Genomic DNA, 14,445 nt, shown 5'->3' on the forward strand with positions numbered 1-14,445 from the left:
GTCTGACTGGCCAAGATACAAGTACACGAGAAGTTGAATTAGGTAGATAAATTTGAGGTGGTCCAGGTCCAGGCAGCAAACACGTACTGGGTACAGATGAGTGAACTGCCACCCAAATAAATCGCTGGCAGTGTTTTTGGGTTTACACTTACTAGGGGTAAAACGTCAGTTTCTACTTTCAGAACTACCCTCCTCTGCCAATAAAACAAACAAACCACCACCACCGACAAAACCTCACCAAATCCCACTAAACTGTAAATGAACGTTAAGTTAAAAGCTTGACCTTTGGGATAAAACTATCTTTCTTTAATAAAAGAAATACTGAAAGGTACTGTGATGCTGTTTTAATACACAGCTGTCAGAAACATTTGATTCAATGTGTGGGTCTGACTTCATGCATCTGTAGAATTAGAAGAGCAAATTAAGACCCTTAAAATTAGTGTAGAAAAATTCCATCTCTAGCAGGGTGCCCCTTATGGTAGGAGGTGAAGCGTATGAAGCGTTACGGTTACAAGCGAGGAATCATACTTACAGGTGGGATGCATCTTCTAAGGAACATCACGTTTTCTTTCAGCAAGGGCCCTCTTCCAAAAGAGGAGAGCATACACATCTATGACTAGGGCAGTGCTGAGTATATTCTCAATAAACTTTAAATGAATTAAAAACCATCACTAACTGAGGAAATATATAGTTGATATATATTTATACAAATAAATATAAGTTGATGAAGAAAAAAGATTTTAAGGAAAAATAAGAGTTTTTTTTAAGAACAAGAGCGCAATTCATTCAAAAAGCATTTATTTTTACTTATTTATTTTTTTAACATCTTTATTGGAGTATAATTGCTTTACAATGGTGTGTTAGTTTCTGCTTTATAACAAAGTGAATCAGTTATACATATACATATGTTCCCATATCTCTTCCCTCTTGCGTCTCCCTCCCTCCCACCCTCCCTATCCCACCCCTCTAGGTGGTCACAAAGCACCAAGCTGATCTCCCTGTGCTATGCGGCTGCTTCCCACTAGCTATCTATTTTACATTTGGTAGTGTATATATATCCATGCCACTCTCTCACTTCATCACAGCTTACCCTTTCCCCTCCCCATATCCTCAAGTCCATGCTCTAGTAGGTCTGTGTCTTTATTCCCGTCCTACCCCTAGGCTCTTCATGACATTTTTTTTTTCTTAGATTCCCTATATATGTGTTAGCATACGGTATTTGTTTTTCTCCTTCTGACTTAACTTCACGCTGTATGACAGACTCCAGGTCCATCCACCTCACTACAAATAACTCAATTTCATTTCTTTTTATGGCTGAGTAATAAAAAGCATTTATTGAACTTGTGTCTTATGTGCCAGATACCCCGCCAGGTGCTAAGTTTAAAAAGAAGTGAGGAAAGTGGGAGTTTATATAAACAAATAATCATGACACAGAATCGTAGGAAGGACACAGAGAGTACAGAGTGTTAGACACACAGAAAGGGTAGTGAGCAGCTCTGCTGAGGAGAATTTATAGCGAGTGTGACATCTGAGTTGGATGATGCTAACCCTATCTAGGCGAAAAAAGGAAAGTCATCCGAGGTGACAGAGAAACATCAGAGGTATAAAGAAGCATGACATTGCTAGTAAAATGGAACTGGGATGCTATACTGCGGAGTGCAGAGGATGGAAGGAGGTGAAATGAAGATGGAGGAAGAGAGGAAAGAGAGCCATCTATGGCATCCTATTCCTACCGGCAACAGGAAGCCACTGAAGGATTTTAAGCAGGGGCAGACAGAATTAGATCTATTTTGGGAAGATCTCTTTCTGTCAGTGGAATAGGAACTGTCTAGTCAAGATGATGAAAACCTGAGCTGAAGGCGGCAGCAATGCAAGCAGAGACAGTTTGAAAGACATTTTGGAGAAGACAATAAAATACTCTGGATAACTGAATATGACATTAAAGGACAGGGTAAAGGAGCAAAGTGTGAATGATAAAAACTTTAAGTGAGAAAGGAAAATAAATGAAGGAGCAGGTTTGCAGAAAGAAAGTGAGTTTCATCCCAGACAAAATTTAGAATATAGGCAAAAAAATTAATTTTGATATTTAAGATTGTTTTTTAGGTATGGATGCTATAATCCTGACAAACCTGATATAAATAAATTGCACAGATAACATGGCATTGGACAAAATTGTGGAGTTATTATAAGTCCCACTAGGAAACTACCGGTAGTAATCTTACCAGTACAGTTTTTTTTTTTTAACATCTTTATTGGAGTATAATTGCTTTACAATGGTGTGTTAGTTTCTGCTTTATAACAAAAAAATATGGAATGCTTCACGAATTTGCATATCATCCTTGCACAGGGGCCATGCTAATCTTCTCTGTATGGTTCCAATTTTAGTATACGTGCTGCCGAAGCAAGCACCAGTACAGTTTTAAGATCTAGTTTTTCTCTTTCTCCTCATAATAAAATATGCTAATTTAATTTCCATCAAATAGACATGACTATTCTGATAATTTGAATTTTAAATATCAAGTCTGCCCAGGACAATTTAGTTTTTAAATAACTTTCTAATGATTTTAACTTTTCTAAGTTCCAAAATTAGTACACATTAATGGCACTGAAATAGTTGAAACAGCTTCATTTTAATAATAAATGTTGAATAACAACTACAGACCTGGAAAGAAAGTTTGCATGCTCACTACCCTTCACTTGCTTTAGTTTCAGTGGTGTGCAGCTGGCAGTGTCTTTGAAATTCTCTGCTCTGTATAGCTTTCACATTGTGTTATGCGGCATTCTGAGATACAGTGTATAACTATAAAGTGTGTATCTTTTGTGACTTCTGCAATGCTTACACATCTTTATCCACATAATATCAATTTCCTATGTTTTTTACATTTCTTTTACTTTTTTACCTGAAACATGAAATTTATTTTTCTATTTCATCACTGTGATATTCTCCTGACGGTAAAAAATTACTTTCAGTGTTTAAGTCATCTAAACTTATTAAGGTCAAAAACGTAACAATTAGCAAACTGTGGCTTTCTAACTTAAAACTGAAAAACTAAAACCAAACAAAAAAACCAATATTAAATAAACATCCTCTGAAATAACAATAATGGTTTGAATTTTTACTGTTACTGCTACAACTAATATTAATATGTGTCTAGGTAGTATTACCATTTTTTTTTATTTTTAACATCTTTATTGGAGTATAATTGCTTTACAATGGTGTGTTAGTTTCTGCTTTATAACAAAGTGAACCAGTTATACATATACATATGTCCCTGTATCTCTTCCCTCTTGCATCTCCCTCCCTCCCACCCTCCCTATCCCACCCCTCTAGGTGGTCACAAAGCACAGAGCTGATCTCCCTGTGCTATGCGGCTGCTTCCCACTAGCTATTTTTTTTTTTTTTTTTGCGGTACTCAGGCCTCTCACTGTTGTGGCCTCTCCCGTTGCGGAGCACAGGCTCCGGACGCGCAGGCTCAGCGGCCATGGCTCACGGGCCCAGCCGCTCCACGGCATGTGGGATCTTCCCAGACCGGGGCACGAACCCACGTCCACTGCATCGGCAGGCGGACTCTCAACCACTGTGCCACCAGGGAAGCCCTAGCTATCTATTTTAAGTTTGGTAGTGTACATATGTCCATGCCACTCTCTCACTTTGTCCCAGCTTACCCTTCCCCTCCCCGTATCCTCAAGTCCATTCTCTAGTAGGTCTGCATCTTTATTTCCGTCTTGCCCCTAGGTTCTTCTGACTTTTTTTTTTTTTTTTTTGATTCCATATGTATGTGTTAGCATACGGTATTTGTTTTTCCCTTCCTGACTTACTTCTCTCTGTATGACAGTAGTATTACATACTATTTTGATTGGACATTTTAAGATTTGCCTTTATGTTTCAGAGAGTTTGATTTAAAACTGCACTACAAATGAAAACAACTGTAATGTTATCTTCAAAAAACTAAAATAACATTAAGCTCATTTACTAAAAAAATGCTTTTTTAAATGTAATTAAACCATTACAGCTTATTTTTGTATTTAGATTACAAATTTTAATTGAAAATTTTAAAAAAACACCTTCAAAATACTGCAGAAACAGTGAGAGTTCATCCATTCATTGATTTACTTTAGTTCATTTAAAAACTAGGTTATCACAAATTTATGGCAGTCTTACTGTCTTCAGAATAGGAATAAAACTGAAGTCTCTGGATGTATCATATACATTAGGGGTCAGCATACATTTTTGTAAAGACTCAGATAAAATATGTAGGCTTTGGGGATGGGGGCCAGGGGACAATAATAAATTTCTGTCACAACTACTCAACTCTTGCCATTGTAGGGCAAAAGCAGCCAGAGACAACGCATAATCAAATGAGCTTGGCCGTCTTCCAATAAAACTATTTCCTCACCCATAGGGGTGTGTGTGTGTGTGTGTGTGTGTGAATGTGAGAGAGGGAGAGAACACATACATGGGCACACATACTTGTACATACATCCTACAGATTTTTAAAACTGCAGGGGAAATTATTTTAGATGTATGCCTATGATACTTTATAATTCCAAAATACAAAAAGCTCTGAAAAAAGCTTTCTCGTAAGATTGTCATAACGTCAATCATCAGCAAAATTTCACCTAAATAATATGATGCTACTTACAAACTTTATTCTACTTAGCATGACTATCCCTATGTATTACTGAAAATATATTAACGTATTTAAGTCCATGAAGATGCTATGAAATACACATATAAGCACCTATTACTTTTCTTAAATCCCGAAATATCTGAATTACGAAACACATCGAGCTCTAAGTTTTTTTTTCTTTTTTTAAATATGCGCTGGTTATTATTTTTTTATATAAATTTATTTATTTATTTTATTTTTTGGCTGCATTGGGTCTTCATTGCTGCGCGTGGTCTTTTCTCTAGTTGCGGCAAGCGGGCTCTTCGTTGCAGTGCGCGGGCTTCTTATTGCGGTGGCTTCTCTTGTTGTGGAGCAAGGGCTCTAGGCGCGCGGGCTTCAGTAGTTGAGGCACGTGGGCTCAGTAGTTGTGGCTCGCGGGCTCTAAAGAACAGGCTTAATAGTTGTGGTGCTCGGGCTTAGTTGCTCCGCGGCATGTGGGATCTTCCCGGACCAGGGCTCGACCTCGTGTCCCCTGCATTGGCAGGCAGATTCTTAACCACTGCGCCACCAGGGAAGTCCTAAGCTCTAAGGTTTTGAATATGGATTTTAGGCATTTATTAAAATAAAAGAAATGTCACTTTGCTTTTTAAGAGTCAGAAATTAGTGGTACTCTCTTACATGAAATATTTTGAAAGATTAACAAAGATATTAATACTAATATATTAACTGCAACCTCAGAGTAATTTGATATTGTGACTTTTCCCATGGAAATTCCACATGTTCAAACTAAAAATCTATTTCCATATGAGAATGGTTGGCTAAGTGCTTTTAAATTGTAAATCTAGAATGTTCAGATTGCTCAGAAACAAGATTAACTGTAACTGTAGTTACATAATACCGTCATTTTTACTCATTTATTGAAATAAACTCTAAATTTTTGTTTGCTTGTTTGTTTTTGGCCATTGTGTTGATATAGCCTAGGAATCTTATTGGCTGTGGAGATTTTTTCTTTTTTATAGTTTTGCTTCTGCTAAGAATTTTTGCACAGTGGTAGAACTTAAGTTCCTAACACTCTTTTATAGATTATTCCTCCACAGAATGATAGATTACAATAAAAAACTGAAGTTACAGTGATAGTTCCTGCATACACATTTGCTCATGCTCTGTGAGTGAGCTGAGCTGAAGAGAATATTCTCCTGGCATTATTATCAACACCTGTAAAATGTGAAACACTGTTGTAAATTTACTCTTTTTTAAATTATTCTTTAGAATCCATGTTTGTGCTAGCCCATCAAAAATGTCATATCAAGGAAAATGTTCCAGCAAATTCTTGGTATTCAATGTCACTTTTTTTTTTTGTCTCCATGTGACTTCCACTTCTCTTTGCACATTCCATTGAAATACCATTTTACATTTACACATACTAAACAATAGATTATAATTTCACAATCACTTGGGACTGATTAAGTTTTGGGTTGGCTGTCTCTTGAGGTATTTTCATTTAAATAATTTATTTTAGGGACTATAAGTAAGCCACCGCTGTGTCACAGAGATGACACTGTCTTTGATCTCAAGGAGTGAAAGCCCGGTTATAAAAATAAGGCACATAAATAAACATATGAAGGTGTCCAGGGAGAGTATTATACTGAAGAAATTATAATAAGGCACTATGCCTCCAAATAACTTAAAACAACTATTGTTGAGGTTTTTATTAAAAACTTTTATCCATAGTATTAGACTCAAGTTTCCACTACAGAAGTGATTAACCTGAGTGTCTTGCCCTTTCCTTAACTTCCTGATTTAATCACAACAGCAATGAATAAGGATGAAATAAGGGAAATAAGAGACATTTTCACTATCATAAATCATCTGGATCCCTCAATTCTCTTTGGGTTAAATTTAATTATAGAACGAATTGCTATTCCTATATCACTCCTCTGCATCAACTTTCTTCTATTCTCCCTGCGCTGCTTCAAATTCCAAAAGTCTCTATTAAATTCTAAAACTACTAAACTATGTCTGGTTCAAATTTTGACATTACCCAAGAAAGACTCTGATCCTGAATTATTATTAAGAATACTATATATCTCTTAAACATGTATTTCATTTCAAGAAATATTAATAATCAAAAAAAGCAAGATAAATAGTTATACAGTTAAATCACATAGAGTTGAATAAAATGGCTATACTAATGCCTACTTATTAAAAATAAAACAATAATTCATATTCCATAAGATATGGGATCCTCCTTTTAGACACAGTGTGTATAAATGAATGATTTGTGTAATTATAGTTCCAAACTACTGAAATGCTGACTTTCATTTATTTACATTCTCAAATAAGTACATTTAATAATTTTAGGTTCTCAAACGTAACTAAATTTAAATTTAAAATTGCTTTTTAGTAATACACACCTTTAAGTTCTTTATTTTTGTATTCAGAAAAACACTGGTTATTTTTTTGTTAAATACTTATATAATGCACAATGGAAATGCTATGCATCACTTTTCTTAATACATTCATAAAGTCAAAGATAAAAACTAAGAAAATAATTAGTAAAAGGAAATTATTTGATAAATATTGTGATTAAGCCTAAAAAGGGAAAAAAAAGGCTACAGGATAAAGTAAGCTCAAGTAGAGGTCAGTCAGCTGAACCTCACTTATTTTCAAGAGTACATTAACTTTATCCAATAAAGTTGCTAACAGCTTATTGTTATTTAAGCCTATAAACTTAAATAAAGTTTAAGCTTTATTAAGGCTTAAATTGTTGAAGCACTCAGAGAAAACAAGCTAGACTTTCAGAGAACTCCTTATCTGTGCTCAAAGCAATAAATTCTCCAATTTGACTCAAGCTGAATTTTCTTTACTGAATCCTCCATTTAAAACAAAATACTGGGCTTTCCTGTTGGCGCAGTGGTTGAGAGTCCGCCTGCTGATGCAGGGGACACGGGTTCGTGCCCCGGTCCGGGAAGATCCCATATGCTGCGGAGCGGCTGGGCCCATGAGCCATGGCTGCTGAGCCTGCGCGTCCGGAGCCTGTGCTCCACAACGGGAGAGGCCACAACAGTGAGAGGCCCGCGTACAGCCAAAAAAAAAAAAAAAAAATTAAATAGGGATGAATAAGCAGTCCAGTTTTATTCATTCTTAAGAATGAACTAAAAAGTTTTTGGAACTTGAAAGAACTCAGAAATTCCTTCATTTTAACAACATTTAAGATACTGCCAAAAGTCACAGAAATTATTTTAAGTATATACTCCATCTAAGCAGTAGTTTATTGCGATTATTTGACAAGGATTATATAAGCAAAAAAGTATAGCTCACTAAATTAACAAGATTATTTTGCCTATACCAGAAAACTCTATATCCAACTCACACCCATCCACAATTCAGAGTCAAATTATATGGTTATATACGTACCAGAATACAGTCTGATAACGATACCGTAGAGAAGTCAGTATGTGAATTGCTTTGCATTTAAAAAAATAACACTTCAGCATAAAATATTAGACCCACTTATTAAATGGTGCTTTTATTTCTTCTAATTCTTCTTGCAATAACAGATCTACTACAAATAACACTTATTTTTTGTTTTAACATCTTTATTGGAGTATAACTGCTTTACAATGGTGTGTTAGTTTCTGCTTTATTAACAAAGTGAATCACCTATACGTATACATATATCCCCATATCTCCTCCCTCTTGCATCTCCCTCCCACCCTCCTCCCACCCCTCTAGGTGGTCACAAAGCTCATCTCCCTGTGCTATGCAGCAGCTTCCCACTAGCTATCCATTTTACATTTGGTAGTGTATATATGTCCATGCCACTCTCTCACTTCGTCCCAGCTTACCCATTCCACTCCCAGTGTCCTCAAGTCCATTCTCTACATCTGCGTCTTTATTCCTGTCCTGCCCCTAGGTTCTTCAGAAACCCTTTTTTTTTTTTTTTAGATTCCATATGTATGTGTTAGCATACGGTATTTGTTTTCCTCTTTCTGACTTACTTCACTCTGTATGACAGACTCTAGGTCCATCCACCTCACTACAAATAACTCAGTTTCGTTTCTTTTTATGGCTGAGTAGTATTCCATTGTGTATATGTGCCACATCTTCTTTATCCATTCATCTGTTGATGGACACTTAGATTGCTTCCATGTCCTGGCTATTGTAAATAGAGCTGCAATGAACATTGTGGTACATGACTCTTTTTGAATTATGGTTTTCTCAGGGTATATGCCCAGTAGTGGGGTTGCTGGGTCATACGGTAGTTGTATTTTTAGTTTTTTAAGGAACCTCCATACTGTTCTCCATAGTGGCTGTATCAATTTACATTCCCACCAACAGTGCAAGACGGTTCCCTTTTCTCCACACCCTCTCCAGCATTTATTGTTTGTAGATTTTTTGATGATGGTCATTCTGACTGGTGTGAGGTGATACCTCATTGTAGTTTTGATTTGCATTTCTCTAATGATTAGTGATGTTGAACATCCTTTCATGTGTTTGTTGGCAACCTGTATATCTTCTTTGGAGAAATGTCTGTGTAGGTCTTCTGCCCATTTTTGGATTGGGTTGTTTGTTTTTTTGATATTGAGCTGCATGAGCTGCTTGTAAATTTTGGAGATTAATCCTTTGTCAGTTGCTTCATTTGCAAATATTTTCTCCCATTCTGAGGGCTGTCTTTTGGTCTTGTTTATGGTTTCCTTTGCTGTGCAAAAGCTTTGAAGTTTCATTAGGTCCCATTTGTTTATTTTTGTTTTTATTTCCATTTCTCTAGGAGGTGGGTCAAAAAGGATCTTGCTGTGATTTATGTCATAGAGTCTTCTGCCTATGTTTTCCTCTAAGAGTTTTAGAGCGTCTGGCCTTACATTTAGGTCTTTAATCCATTTTGAGTTTATTTTTGTATATGGTGTTAGGGAGTGTTCTAATTTCATTCTTTTACATGTAGCTGTCCAGTTTTTCCAGCAAACAGTCATTTTTTGAATCAGTATGAACTGGGATATCTACAAAGTGGAGTCAAATAAATGGTAATAAAAAATGTCTGACAAAAAGTAAGGAGCTAGTCATTCCCAAGAATTAAAGACATTTAATGATTCAGTTCTAAAAACAGCACTGCATAGTTACTGTACACAAGGCACAGATACGAAACAGATGTGTTCCATGTGCTAGAGAATCCTGCATTCTAATGGAGGACACAACAGATAAACTGATCAGTTTAGTGTGAAGAAAAGAAGTGTTGTCTCAGAACCATTACAGGATATTGACTTGGTAAACAAGATAAATGATGTAATTAAAGTAATTCTTATTGTGATTATAATATGGTGAAATTGGAAATATGGTGAAATTGGAAATATGGAAAATGGTGAAATTAATAACAAAATGAAACATGTAACCTAATAATGAACAGTTATTAATTTCTTGGGAAAAATTGACTTAGAGATCACTCCAAGATCAGCAATCACGAATATTTCAACTTGTAAAACAGAATCTGTTTAATTTGACATAAAAAAACTACCTCTGTTGACAGAATATAAAACTGCAAGATTTCTCCATATATCAAAACAAATACATTAATAGAAAGCACAACTAATGTGAGAATATTTTCGAGTTTAAATGTTGCAAAGTACAGCTATTGAAATAATCTGTATAATTTTTTTAAGTAACTAGTTTCAAAGTCAAAATAATATCCTTAATAAGAAAGATTACGTTTGGTTGGGTTTAGTATAACTAGAACCCTACTGAGTAGAGAGAACAACATTTTTGAGATAGTAACATGTATATCATGAGTCACAGGTTGTATTTCCGGAGGGAGAAGGAGGAGAAGATAATCCTTTAGCAGTTAAAACTGGTATCACAAGTCCAAATTGTATCTTTCATGGATTCTATTATGTACAGTAGAGTTTATATTGATTTTATATGCAATCCAGTAAATTCTGTTACTGGATATGAAGCAAAAATAGATTGAAAGCACTGATTCTACATGGAGGGGCAACGTATATACAAAAGAAAGCAGTACGGACAAAGAAGTTACCCAGGAAAATAAACGTTAAAGGAGGCATAGGGGGAAAAGCTTAGACCTCTGGTGAAAGTCCACAAAGGTAACCATTTTATGAACTGGCTTAAGAATAGCTAAAATAGAAAAATATTATTACTTGATCGGAATCTCACCATGTATAAAAAATTACACAATCTTGGTTTGCATTATTATACAGTAGAAAAATTAAAGATGGAATATTATCCCACTACCCTTTGCAATAATAGGACAAGAAATAATAAGCTTATATTAGTACTACAATTTCTGAGGGACATAATGAAATAGACTCTATTTGTAGGAAAAATATCAGGATGGTACAAGGTGGGTTCTAGGAAATAGTTACATGAAACCAAAGATGCTCACTTGGCAAATGAGAAGATTTCTGGGGAAAGAGTTACTGCAGAAAGGGCTTATTTCTCTTGTGATCTGGGGTCCACCTAAATTGTAGCAACTCTGCCTAATTAAAGGGCATCTGTAATGTGGAAAACTGTGTTTTGATACCTGAGAAGGACAGACTGGAGACTGATGGTCAAGGGTGACATGCCCTGGGCCTGACCTCAATCCTTGAAACCAGAGACAAGGAACAACATATCTGGACAGCAGAGATCATGGACCAGGAAAAAGTCTGCCTGTGTATATTCTCTTTAGTTGTGGTGGTGTTTAAAATACAATGCAGGTATTTTTAAATATCTGAATTTAATAACAAATCAGTTGGTTCTCCCACTTTGTTCTAAAATATTAGGGCTTATCCTGAGCTCTCAGAACTAGGCAATTTTATTAGCATTACAGAATTCTTTTATCTGAATCAAGTTTTTAATTAACTCAAAGAAGATCTAAACTGAAAATCTGAAGACATGGTTTCAGAATACAAACTAAATAGCTGTGTAAACTTAAGCTAAGACATTTGCCTCTCTTGACACTAAAAATCTTCTCTGGTAAACAACAGATTAATGATTTTGAAACTTTTTTTTTTTTTAAACTACAATCTAAAGCGATACATTTTACATCCAGATCTACTATATATAATTGAAACAAATGTTTCACAGAATATCACTTCCTCTCACTGTGTGCAGATACTCTGATCTCTGCTATGCTATGTCATGGCATGCCATTAAAAATATTGTCAGGGCATGCTTTACTGATTATGCCATATCATCAATGGATCACAAGCTGCAGTCTGAATATCACTAAAGCTGGCCTGCCTCCTGTATTTACATGGCCTGAAAGCTAAGGATAGTTTTTACATTTTGAAATGGTTGGGAAAAAAAAAGAAAGAAGAATATTTCATGACACTTGAAACATAAAATATTCAAATGTTGAATATTCAATATTCAAATTTCATAGCCAAGCTCATTCCTTTACATATTGTCTGCAGCTACTTCCTCACTAAAATGGCAAAGTTGAGAAGTTATGACAGAAACTGTATGACTGCAAAGGCTAAAGTATTTGCTTTTGGGCTCCATATGGAAAAAGTTTGCTGATTCCTACACTAAAGGACACCTATATTTCTTTCTGGCCTGAATATCCATGATTCTAAGTACTTCCTTTATGTCTTACTGGGCTAAACTGGGACTAGCGGAGTAGTTGCATGATGGTGAGAAAAATGATATGGAAAAGTATGGGTTCTTGGTAAGTTATATAGGCATCAGATTTCTATTTCATTCTGTACTTGAAAACAAGAATGAGAAGTAGTAATCCAACAGGCAGTACGTGGTGGTAGTATACAGATTAAAATCATTTACAGCATCTGCCCTGTGAGTTCATAGGGCTTTCACTCGTAGCCTTTAAGTATTTCCTTTTTATAGTGGTCCCAATAAAGGATGGTAGTTGTTTCACAGGGATTAGTTTTGAACATAAAATGGACGATTATGTTGCACCGCTTTGCTATGTACACGTCAAATTCGCAATGATAAAACAGGCACTAAGGGGAGAAAAAAAAAAGCCTCACTTTTATATACTTTATCTGAGTTGAAATTGTCTTTCAACTGTCTTTTTAAAATCTTTTTTTTTGTTCGCATTAGACCTTTATTGAAACACTAGATTTATTCAATAAAATCTTATTTGCTCTTTCTGCCTCCAGACTCTCCTATTAAACCTTGCTGTATACAACTGACAGACAGTATCTTCATCATATTTTGATTTTCTCTCTCCCTTTTCAAAATTCTTCTGTAGATGACTAGGATCTAGTTTCTTTTTCTCTAGAATATATGTATTTGGCAAAGTCAGTGTCTCTGCCTTTCCACAATCTTCAACAGTGGTCATGAACAGATATACATTCTTCTGGCCCTGGTACCTTCACTTCCCTTACAAACCTGGTTTCCCTGCCAGGTTTAAACCTGACTAACATGCACCCAAATTCTGTTTCTGTGTATGCTGTACTGTTATTTTACAAAATTTTGTTTTAGGAATATAGTTGGGAACAAAGCAATATCAGGATAAATATCAGCTTTCTGGGATATAAACAAAACTTGGGAGTATTGTACTGAAATATATTATTTCATGGTCAGTATTAAAAATTAGTCACTGTAACCATCACTCGTGAAGTCCTCAGACAACGTTGGAATAAGGCAACCAAGGGATTTTTGCTTTTTGCTTGTTTCAAATTAAATAAATTAAGCCCCTCTCTTTTATCATTCAGACCAATTACTAGAATCTACTTGAGTATAGAAAACAATTTCATTTGTTCTACCATCCACAAGTGAGTTTTGGGTACATAGTTAATGCTAGGTCCTCTGGCAGGTCCTAGAGCCCTTGTGGAGTGCATGCTTTCCATGAATCTATTAAAACAGAAGGAAAAAAATAAATAATATTCTCAAGTTTTTAAAGTATGTAAGTTAATATTATAAAACTAAAAGAATATTTATAACATATTTCATAATCTAAAACAATCAGAATTCAGTTTAAAAAAAAGGTGGATTTGCCTTAGAGCAACTTAAGGATACAGAGGGCCATCAGTTACTACATGAACTCAGTATAAACACTGTGAACTAATTACATATTATAACTATATAATGTCCATAAGAATATAAAATGGCTGGAAAATATAACCACTGTAAGTACTCAGCAGTGTATTTTCTCTTTAAAATTTTCCAATTTAGTTTTTCTTTCCCAATTGTTTATTTCTTGAATGTGCATAAACATCTGAGAGGGTGAAAAAATAAACGCCTATAGTGATTTCAAGCTTAGTTTCTGGAAGGTCCCATGTAGCTTAGCATATGTATAGACATTATATCTAAATCAGTACGCAGGCAATTTTCACAATATAAAAATAAGTTATTTTCTGCCTCAATATAAACTGCATGTGTAGCCTCCAAAAACAGACTTGTTATTCAATATTATATATTCCATGGAATATATAGACCTTTGCTTCATGTTATTAATTGATCTAGAGCATCCATATGTAGTGATTTGCCCAGATAATGCAAGCTGATACCAGCCTGAGTGTAATTCTAAATTATGGACATTTTCTCTTCTGAAAACGTTCTGGTTTGCATGAAAATTTATATGAATATTTTAACTTTATTAGAACAAAAGAGAAAACTGTTCCCTTCTAAAATTATGTTATGAAATATATGATACAGGTAACTACAATCTATTATTTCGTGAAACAAAAATATTTCCCAAACACCGTATCAAGGTAGATAATCCATTTCTTAGGGATACATTTATCTGCTACTGATGACAAATTCTTCATATTGAGTTATTCCTGTAGTAAGTAGTTCCGATATACCACTTTTAGATGGCCACACATGGTCTACTTTTTTAAAGCTTCTTTTTTAATCCAAGATACAAAGATCATGCACTACA

The 14,445-nt window shown here is 35.1% G+C and overlaps 1 protein-coding gene and 1 non-coding gene across 2 annotated transcripts in view; both read right to left on the reverse strand.

The window, feature by feature from the left end:
- Positions 1-14,445, reverse strand: part of NBEA (neurobeachin) — a 620,750-nt gene that overhangs the window by 337,626 nt on the left and 268,679 nt on the right. The window lies entirely within an intron of this gene.
- Positions 2,303-2,409, reverse strand: LOC115803189 (U6 spliceosomal RNA). The gene has a single exon (XR_004023855.1). It is a non-coding gene; the product is annotated as a U6 spliceosomal RNA (small nuclear RNA).

The sequence above is a fragment of the Delphinapterus leucas genome, chromosome 18 (assembly GCF_059928025.1).
Source record: "Delphinapterus leucas isolate spDelLeu-1000000601 "Yukka" chromosome 18, BTC_Dleu_Yukka2, whole genome shotgun sequence".
Classification (NCBI taxonomy): domain Eukaryota; kingdom Metazoa; phylum Chordata; class Mammalia; order Artiodactyla; family Monodontidae; genus Delphinapterus; species Delphinapterus leucas.